Raw genomic sequence first — 11,320 nt, forward strand, 5'->3', positions numbered from 1 at the left:
ATATCCTAGTGTACTCTAGATCCGAGGCTGAGCATGCGGAGCATTTGCGAACCGTCCTTGGAGTTCTTCGAGCTCGAGAGTTGTTTGCAAAATTCTCCAAATGTGAGTTTTGGTTGAACTCGGTATCATTCCTGGGCCATATTGTTGCAGCTGATGGTATTCGAGTGGATAGTCAAAAGATCGAGGCAGTGAACTCCTAATCCCTCTATATGAGCATGTTGACTACAATGTTTCACATTCCGAACTCATAAGCTCACTATCCTTGATTGGTACTACGAATGCGCTACGCACCTCAGGTGACGAGTAGGACTACGATATAGAAGTAACAATAACGATAATGATAGTAATGATGATGGTGATAATAATGATGCTAAAAGTGCCTACGGGCTGTTATGCTCATACATGCCCATGAAGGGCTATAATGAAACCCCGAGCTTATAACGCCGGGTAGAATATATGTGTATGAATATGTATAGAATATGTATACGATTTCGAAACGCGCGCACACATCTGCAGATGGTACGGATAACCCTGAAGCCTTGGTAGGGCCAGGTATGAGTAATATTGAGCCTTGGTTGGCCAAGTATGTATATGAAATACTAATCCAATGAGGTCGGGTACGCTATGTAAATGCCATGTATACAAAATTATTATGTATGTATATATATTATGTAAAAGAATGTGATGAGACTATGTATAAGAATACGAATGAGGATATGTACACTAATACGAGCACAAGCATGGTACGAGTTTTATTATGGGGCACGAATGACGATGTGAGTAAGTAAGCGACATGATGATGATGATATTATTGTCTCCCCTCCTATGCTATTCCATATATTGTTCATTATGTTGTATATCAATGTTAATCATGCTTTACATACTCAGTACATTCTTCGTACTGACGTCCTTTTGTTTGTGGACGCTGCGTCATGCCCGCAGGTGCACAGGGAGACAGACTTGACCCATAGCTGCCTATTTGAAGATTTCATAGAGAGCTCCATTTCCTTCGGAGCCATATCTTTTGGGTACTCATTCTTTTGTGTATATAACTATGGGCATAGCGGGGTCCTGTCCCGCTCATGATAGGTCATACTCTTAGAGGCTCGTAGTCATGTGTATGTGGGTAGAGATGTTTGGCCATGTCGGCCTATGTTTTGTATATCTTTTGTTGGCCTCGTCGGCCTTGTATATTTGACATGGCATAGATGCCCATGATATGTTAATTGATGATGGTCGTCCAATGGGACTAGCTTGATTAATGATTTAAAATGCATGAAATGAATTATGGTTCACCTAGATGTTATGATATGCATGATAAGGGGGTGCCCGGGTGGGGTAGCACCGGGTGCTCGTCGTGGCCCCCTAGTCGGGTCGTGACATAAGCGCTTACATCATGAAAATGTGAACAAAGAAATTGGCTTGTTAGCCAAGTCCACAATTGTTGCCAATGTATAATTTGTCAAAGGAAGAAAAATCTTCCTTTCTTAAAATATGGGATAGGGGACTGGACCCCACAAATCTCCCCCTCCAGTCCCATTCACCTGAAGGAGGGTACACTGGCTTCTAATTTGAGTGCATGCCGACAAGTTCTTTGCACGATTCGAACTTGTCTCTCGGTACCGCCTTGGTCAGCATATCTGCAGGATTTTCATTCGTGTGAATCTTCTTGACTTGGAACAATTCGCTTTCCAATTGCTCACGAATCCAATGATATCTGACATCGATGTGTTTTGTTCTCGCATGGTACATGGAGTTCTTGCTCAAGTCTATTGCACTCTGACTGTCACAATAGACAGCATACTCCATTTGCTGCAATCCAAGTTCTTGAAGGAATCTCTTGAGCCATATCATCTCTTTGCCAGCTTCAGTAGCCGCAATATACTCCGCTTCCGTTGTAAATAGTGCAACACACTTCTGCAACTTTGACTGCCATGATATAGCTCCCCCTGAAAAAGTAAACAAATATCCAGTAGTGGATTTTCTGTTATCAAGGTCACCTGCCATATCAGAATCTGTATAGCCCTTCAAAATTGGATTTGATCCTCCAAAACACAAGCATTCATCTGATCTTCCTCTTAGATACCTGAGTATCCACTTCACAGCTTCCCAATGCTCTTTCCCTGGATTTTCGAGAAATCTGCTAACAACACCGACTGCATGAGCAATATCTGGTCGAGTGCATACCATTGCATACATTAAACTTCCGACGGCAGAGGAATAAGGAATCTTGGCCATTCTCTGTTTTTCCTCTGTTGTTGTAGGACACATCTTTTTGCTCAATTTCAGATGACCAGGAAGAGGTGTGCTAACCCACTTAGCACTCTTCATATTGAAGCGCTCTAGTACACGTTCTATGTACTTTTTCTGCGACAAATAAAGCTTCTTTTCATCTCTCGAACGAGTAATTCTCATGCCCAAAATCTGCTTAGCATGACCCAAGTCTTTCATTGCAAAAGACTTACTCAACTGTTTCTTCAACTCGTCAATCCTGGAAGCATTTTTGCCTACAATCAACATATCATCCACATATAGCAGAAGGATGATAAAGTCACCATCAGAAAATCTTTGTACAAACACACAGTGATCTGAAGAAGTCTTCTTGTAGCCTTGCTCCCCCATAACAGACTCAAACTTCTTGTACCACTGTCTGGGAGCTTGCTTCAATCCATAGAGACTCTTCTTGAGTTTGCATACAAGATTTTCTTTACCTTTTGCCTTGAAGCCTTCAGGTTGTTCCATATAAATCTCCTCTTCTAAGTCACCATGAAGAAAAGCAGTCTTCACATCCATCTGCTCAATCTCCAAATCAAGACTAGCAGTCAAACCAAGAACTGTCCGAATGGAGGACATTTTCACGACAGGAGAAAATATTTCGTCAAAGTCAATACCTTTCCTTTGACCAAATCCCTTAACAACCAATCTAGCTTTGTATCTGGGCTTCAAGCTGTGTTCTTCGGCTTTAACTTTGAACACCCACTTGTTCTTCAAAGCTCTCATGCCCTTAGGCAAGTTCACCAACTCATAAGTATGGTTCTCACGCAGAGATTTCATCTCATCTTGCATGGCTTCAATCCATTGATCCTTGTGCTCATCTTCCATGGCCTCCTCATAACATTCAGGTTCTCCCCCATCAGTGAGTAATACATACTCATTAGGTGAATAACGGGAAGAAGGAACATGCTGTCTAGTAGACCTTCTAAGTGGAATATCTGACTCATCCACGACTTCATGAGTAGGAGCATCTACTTCATCAATAGCAGCATCGTTATCATCATCAACATGCTGATCTGGAACATGATTCTGGGCATCACCATCGTCATCGAGCCCACCAACTTCATCAGCATTTGTATGAGGAACTTGATCAAGATTAACTAAACCTTCAGAACTTGAAGATTTTATCTTCTCCGCTTTGTTAATATCTTCAATGGTTTGATCCTCCATGAAGATAACATCACGGCTTCTCACAACCTTCTTCTCAATTGGATCATATAGCCTGTAACCAAACTCATCAAGGCCATAACCAATGAAGATGCACTGCCTTGTCTTGGCAGTTAATTTCGACCTTTCATCTTTAGGCACATGTACAAAAGCTTTACAACCAAACACTTTCAAGTGGTCATAGGAAACATCATTTCCATACCAAACTCTGTTTGGAACATCACTTTGCAAAGCAACCGCAGGGGATAGATTAATAACATGTGCAGCGGTCAATAAAGCCTCACCCCAAAAGGAATTCGGCAGCTTTGCTTCAGAAAGCAAACATCTGACTCTTTCCATCAAGGTCCTGTTCATCCTCTCTGCTAAACCATTAAGCTGAGGAGTCTTAGGAGGAGTCTTCTGGTGTCTGATACCCTGTTGCTTGCAGTATTCGTCAAACGGTCCACAATATTCACCACCGTTATCAGTACGAATACACTTCAGCTTCTTTCCAGTTTCTCTTTCAACTGAGGCCTGAAACTGCTTAAAGACACCCAACACTTGGTCTTTAGTCTTTAAGACGTAGACCCAAAGTTTCCTTGAGCAATCATCAATAAAGGTAGCAAAATAAAGTGCACCACCCAAAGTCCTTGTCTTCATTGGACCACATAAATCTGAATGCACCAACTCAAGCAACTCTGTCTTTCTTGAAGGAGGATGAGACTTGAAAGAAACTCTATTTTGTTTTCCAGCCAAGCAGTGCTCACACTTTTCTAATTTAGCACTTTCAAAATTTGACAATAATTTCTTTTTGGCCAGAACATTTAGTCCTTTCTCGCTAATGTGGCTAAGCCTCTTATGCCATAACGTTGAAGAGCTATTGCTCTCAACTGCATTCACCATATCAACACAGGTAGAGGCCGTAGTCCAGTATAGACCACGACGCTTTTCGCCACGAGCCACAATCATGGAACCTTTAGTAAGCTTCCACTTTCCAGCACCATTGGTACTGACATATCCCTCATCATCCAAAACACCAACAGAGATCAAGTGCAAACGAACATCAGGTGCATGCTTTACATTGTTTAAAACTAGTTTAGTTCCAATACTAGTTTTCAAACAAATCGTTCCAACACCAGCCACCCTGGATACAGTCTCATTACCCATACTCAAAGTTCCAAAGTCACCCGGAGTATAGGATGAGAAAAATTCCTTCCTTGATGTCACATGAGATGCGGCACCACTGTCCACAACCCAACTTGACTCATCACAAGCAATATTTATCAGATCCGCATCAAGGACAGTAACAAGATCTTCTGTAGTGACAGCGGCAACACGATTGCCATCTTCTTTCTTTTCCTCCTTTTCTCTATTCTCTTTTTTCAAAATCCGGCAGAACTTCTTTGTGTGCCATTTTTTCCCGCAATGATAGCAGTCAATATCTTTAAGTCTGCTTCTGGATTTGCTTCTATGATGTTCTCTATTTTGAGAACAACGATTCTTGCCTCTCCCCCTAGTGTCAGTCACCAAGACATCTGATGAGGAGGAACCTTGAGATGTTCTTCTCATCTCTTCATTTAAAAGACTGCTCTTGGCAAGATCCATAGAGATCACACCATCCGGAGCAGAATTTGATAATGAAGTTCTAATAATTTCCCAAGAATCTGGTAGGGAACCAAGTAGAAATAAGCCTTGAATTTCTTCATCAAAATTAATACCCATAGCAGATAACTGGTTCATGATCCCCTGAAAAATATTCAGACGATCTGTCATTGCGGAACCATCGTGGTATTTTAAACCCAACATTTGCTTTATCAGAAACATCTTGTTATTACCAGTTTTTCGAGCATACAAACTTTCAAGATGCTCCCATAGGGTCCGAGCATGTGTCTCTCCAGAAATATGGTTCAACACATTATCGTCAACCCACTGTCTAATAAAGCCGCAAACCTGCCGATGCAACAAATTCCACTCTTCATCTGATTTATTATCAGGCTTTTTATTTCCAAAGACAGGTTGATGAAAATTCTTGACATAGAGCAAATCTTCCATTTTGCCCTTCCAAATGGCATAATTTACGCCACTCAAAGTAACCATTCTACTAGTGTTGGCTTCCATCGTTTATCACAAATACAAATATTATTTTATTCGAAGACCAAAGTAATTCTTTTCTGATGTGAAAGTTCAGACTGTGCTGCAACCACAGAGCATACTCAGACAGAACCTTGGCTCTGATACCACTTGTTGGGAATAAAATAGACCCGCAAAAATAATATTCACGGTATTAGTGATAAACGCGGAACACTAACTTATGGTTAAATCAGCAAGAATAAAATGCAGCAATAATGACACCAAGATTTTACGTGGAAACCCTTCTGAATAAGGGAAAAACCACGGCCAAGAGGAGCAGCTGATATCACTATAGAGGAATTTTACACTGTGTAGTAACGAGTACAAATACTCCTAAGACCACTACACCCTCAAAAGAAATAACACTCTTTTGATTTTCCCACCTCACTACAATATCACTCACACTCTATTTTTCTTCACAGACTATTTTCTTACAGTCTATGGAATACCTCACTTTTGCTCTCACTCAGATGTATTGTCTGAGATTTTGGTGTGTTACAAATGAACCATAAGCTGTCTATTTATAGGAATGAATTTCCTATGGTGAGGTAAGCGCTTACATCACGATTATGATGAGGTAAGCGCTTACATCATGAAAATGTGAACAAAGAAATTGGCTTGTTAGCCAAGTCCACAATTGTTGCCAATGTATAATTTGTCAAAGGAAGAAAAATCTTCCTTTCTTAAAATATGGGATAGGGGACTGGACCCCACAAAGTAATGTGCAAATATTGAAATGAACTCAAAAACAGAGAAGAGGAACAAGAATATGTATAAATTAAATGAAAAGAAAAGAGCATTTAGAACTCATGAGTCCACCATATGTGTATTAATTGCATGAGTCTCTGTAGAATTTCTTGAAAAGGTTCTTGATTTTCCTTTTACATGTTTCCTTTTCCCCGCTTTCAATAGTTATGACTGAGTTTAAGGCTCTAGAGGTAGTTTTAGGAGAACGGAGGATGGAGTTCTCATTAGTGGGTCGACGGTCGTCAAGCTGCTGTTAGTTCAATCTATCATTGCTGGTTGTAGGGAAGCACTGGTACAAAATAAATCTCAAGGATAATATTTGTCTGAGGCAAGGACAATCTTGCCATTCTAGTGCCTGGTATTTGCTATTCAGATCAGGTCTCATTATATGCTAGGTGATTTCTTCTCACCCAGAGTTACTCAATACCTATGCTAGTAGAGGAGGTAGGTGGAATAGTCGAGGTGTGGACAAGCTAGGCTGTACACCACGGTTTTTGAAAATACAAAAGATGGTTTCATTTTACCTATAAGTTACTTCCTTGGAGAACTTTGGAAGTGGTAATAATCATGGCTTTGTGGTTGGTAAATGGTAATTGCTGTGAAAAAGTTCAAAATCCGCTGTTGTTTCTTATACAATCATGACAGCTGTTGGTTCCATTACATAGATCAAAATCTTGAGTATGCAATTTTGTCACAACTGATTCCATTTAAGGTACGGTTGGTATGAATTTGATGTTATATATAATAGGACGTTTTGGATTCATGTTTTTTTTTTTTTTTGCTTCTTCTCCCAGACATCGAGGCCCGAGTATAATCAGATATTGCAGAAGAAACCTGGTGGACCTGATTCGTGACCTTAGTTATTGATATTCTTGTGTATCTACCTGTATAATACAGCAAAAATTTAATTTCCTTCTTATCTTAGCAAATGTTTAACAGTTAGTTGTGGTCCTTGGACCAAAAAAGTGTTCTCATCTCTCTTTTTCAGTAGCTTGATAATGAAATTTTTGGTTTCCATGTATGAGGTACTGACTGATATTGTTGTAAGAACAAATGCCTTATTTCCTCTTGGAAAGGCAAACTGATTTCTAAGTTGTATAATAACCTACTATAAATAGATAAACAGCTTACTTCTGAACTGATATGTACATCATCCTAATGCTGCACATATCCTTCTCTGAAATAAATCTTGCTACTTTCAGAACTGACATGCTCCAGGATGATTTGATGTCAAGAAGCTGAGAATTGTTCCCTCAACTAGTCCATAATCTGTTGAATAATATGTGGCTTTTGAGATATCAGTGGTGATGATCACCTTGGGATATGCAGTAGAGGACCAGTCCATAATTTGTTGAATCATAGGTGGCGGTTGAGATATTAGTGGTAATGACCTTGGAATATGTGCTAAAGGGCCAATCAATAATCTGTTGAATGATAGGTGGCGGTTGAAATATCAGTGGTGATAATTACTTTGGAGTATGCGCTAGTGTCCTTAACAAGCACTCCAGAACTGAAGATGAAAACAATCTTTCAATCGGTCCGTAATTTGTTGAATAATAGGCGCCAGTTGCAATATTCGTGGTGATAATCTCCATTATAGAACTCGCAAATGCACGTGAAAATCTGAATATAGTCGGGGCAAGTACATGCAAAACAACCCACAAATGTAAGATGTACTAGCTTAATCGGATTTAAAATTCTGAATCACTTGTTGATAGGCTAGTAGAGTCAAGCTAGTGGAGCCTGGAGACATAATAATCATGTCATTATTATGGTAGTGTATTAGATTGTTGATCCTAAAACAAATTCTGTGAACAGGACATCTATATGCATGTCAAACTTACGGGACCCAAAGAAAGAAGTTAAATATGTACTTTAGTCTAAATTCTAATCACCTCTATTTTTTCTTGAGACTTCCCAAGAAGCCATTTTCAAGATATTGGTGAAAATAAGAATGTTTTCTGATTTTATTTCTTCATCCTCTTTCTCAGTTTAACTCCATGGATGGTAGTTTGACAAAGCAATATCAGTCTCGAGATCAAATACAGGAAAAGGATTGCAGTATGTTGACAGTAGGGCAAAAATGTTTTAACTTGATGAATCCTCTGGTAAAACTGCAATTTGATCGACTGATATCATCTTTTATTTTCTTCTGGCAAATCCACTAGCACGACAAGAGCATAACAACTCGAGGGATTGTGGAGCCTCTTTGAAAGTTTACTCAAAAACCAGGAATAGAAATTTGCTAACTGTCAGCTGATTTTTTTCTTCACACACACATACCCACACCCCACTCTGAACTCTGAAACCATACAGAGAATATCTAATGCACTGAGCAGTCACCACGAAGCTAGATGCACTAGTCCAGCAAATGTCTCAAGTACTTTCTGTTCTGAAAGAAGAAAACAGAAAAAGAAGCATTTCAACATGAATTTACAATTGACTTGGTGAAGAAAATTGATAAAGCTGGAACATGTAAGGAAGAATATCCTAGGTTATCATCAAAAATTCCACAGAAGAAAAATAAGGGAGTATCATTTATCACAAAAATCAATAGACACCAAAGGAGCAAAGAGAGTTGACTAATATATAAACTATTTAAGTCTTGAAACCAAAAGAATGTTAAGCACAAGTGTATAACCATAATATTTAGCTGAGCAAGGACCTATGCCAACACTAATCAATACCTAAACGTATAGAAAAATAGTTTAAATCCGGTTAGAAGAGATCAAATTTTGTCAGATGGCATAGATCCCAACATGGCCAAAAGAAAAGGAAATTTACTTTCACTCCTACTAATCATTGAATAAATGCTAAATTACTTTTGTTCCTTCCATCTAAACAGAAAACACTGTATTCTAAAGTTTGCTCTGTAGATCTTACAAAGAAGAGCATGCTGCTAACATCAGTCTTGTTTTCATCAAACTTTTCACAAAATGATACATGCACACACTTCAGGACTTTGTTTTGCTATTGTACCTTCAACACCTGACTTTATATGACCTCCTCGCATGTCTGTGCAATGCAGTCTACTTGACCACTTTTTTTTTTTTTTTGTAGTACTTGACCACTTCTTCACCCCTAAAAAGAAATTATTTAAGAATTCAAAATGACATACAGGTGATACCAATCTATATATTTTCATCTTTAAGGATCATTTTTTCAACAGAATGCCTCACTGTCTACACATTCAAACAATTGCTTTAACCACCTATAACTCTAGTATGGTACTCCGTCCGTCCCATAATAAGTGTCACCTTAGCCAAAAAAAAATTGTCCCATAATAAGTGTCACCTTAGAAAACCAAGACATAAATTGGCTAGTTTTTCCAATTTTACCTTTAGACAAAAAATGACAAGTTAAAGTAACTTGTACATGATGATTAGACAAGCCACATGGTAACTTGGTATTGTTGGATTACCAATGTAAAAAGGATTACTACTTGTGCATGCTCTAATCAAGAGGAAAAAAGTAATTTATTTTTATTATATAGGGATAATTTAGTAAACTTCACATTGCATTATTGGTTTTTTAATATGCGTGTTTTTGGCTAAGGTAACACTTATTATGGGACGAAGGGAGTAATACATTTAAACTTTACTCGCTGAAAACAGTGTCTTGTTATTGGGACAGAGGACAGCAACAAACATAACTCTGAACTTTAAAGTAGATTCACTTCTTTTGTATTAGTGCCCTGATTTAGAGGCTCCTTATCACGAAATAGCATATGGTTAGTTAGGTAACAACTCTATGACAATCTATTTCAATAGATTCAAGGATCAGCTGGTGGTGCCAATAAATCCACTTGTTACGATTATCTTCTTTTATTTGGTCGAAATAGAAATGTACTTCTACATTTTGGATCAAAAGACTTGTTAGAGTTTACATCTTCCTGCCAAATCCCATCTTCATCTAGGACAATAGGGTACTAGGTTAAATATCCTTTAGTTCAGTGTCAAATTGCAAATTGACTAATTGAACTTCATTAAATCATGGTACATCTCACTTCGTAAGTTAAAACTTCCTATGTTTCACAGACCACCAGAGAGCTTCAACCTCCTATTAATTAGTTGCATAGAAAGATGTCATGCTGCACCCAAAAAAAAAAAAAAATGGCTTCTTGCAGATAGTCATTCCAGTACCACATACCCATAACAAATTCTTCACAGATGATCGTGTTGCCACAAACATGTTCCACCTAGGGATGAGATCCACCATCTTTCACGAGCTTGATGGGTGATGATTGTGATAATCCTGTAGCCTACACATAAAACTACTGAACATATATCATGTGAAGTATAAACTAGTTCCCAGGTTTTGTTTAAGAAAGAAAGAGAAAGGTATAATTACAGTTATTACACAAATAGAGCTACCTGCAAGGCAGAAATCCCTAGTTGTGATTTTAAAAACAACTAGGATCTTTCTGAAAGATTCTATTCTAGTTCTGAGAGAAACAGATATACATGGCAATCATTGGAAAAGTTTAATTACACGATCATTAAGGAAAACAGCAAAATAAGTTAAAGAGTTACATCTCCTTTACCATTCTTAACCGCTTTCCTGATGAAATGTGCTGCTGCATAAACATGTTCCTTTCCTGCTCACTGTACAATTTCTACAGAAAATTCACAGAGGTAATTAAACTTCTTTAGGATGGAGAAAGAACCATTATTTCCATAATGAAAACTATTAACCTCCCTCCATACCGTGTTTTCCTCGGTGAGCACCAAACAAATCCAGCCTACCAGATAATAGTACACCAAACAGACGGAAAAAGATCAGATTTACTTGACATCATTTCTGTTTGTGATCACCATAAGTTACCTCATACAAAACCTGCAAGGATAATATACATCCTCCACAAATAAAAGAGAAAACTAGAGCAAAAAATTCAGTTATCATAGTAACCATGAGATAACCCTAAAACTTTCATGATTGATAAGAATTAAAAGCAAAGCATGGCCTTTACATATGTCCAGAACAACCGCAAGGTACAAAAGTAGGCATTTAATCATTACAACCT

The 11,320-nt window shown here is 38.4% G+C and overlaps 1 long non-coding RNA gene across 1 annotated transcript; it reads right to left on the reverse strand.

The window, feature by feature from the left end:
- Positions 1 to 8,242: 8,242 nt before the first annotated feature.
- Positions 8,243 to 10,997, reverse strand: LOC132616215 (uncharacterized). The gene is made up of 4 exons (XR_009573048.1): positions 10,841 to 10,997; positions 10,447 to 10,558; positions 9,277 to 9,378; positions 8,243 to 8,689 (listed from the first exon to the last, which is right to left on the reverse strand). It is a non-coding gene; the product is annotated as an uncharacterized LOC132616215 (long non-coding RNA).
- Positions 10,998 to 11,320: the final 323 nt, after the last annotated feature.

Source organism: Lycium barbarum, chromosome 10 (assembly GCF_019175385.1).
Source record: "Lycium barbarum isolate Lr01 chromosome 10, ASM1917538v2, whole genome shotgun sequence".
Taxonomy (NCBI): domain Eukaryota; kingdom Viridiplantae; phylum Streptophyta; class Magnoliopsida; order Solanales; family Solanaceae; genus Lycium; species Lycium barbarum.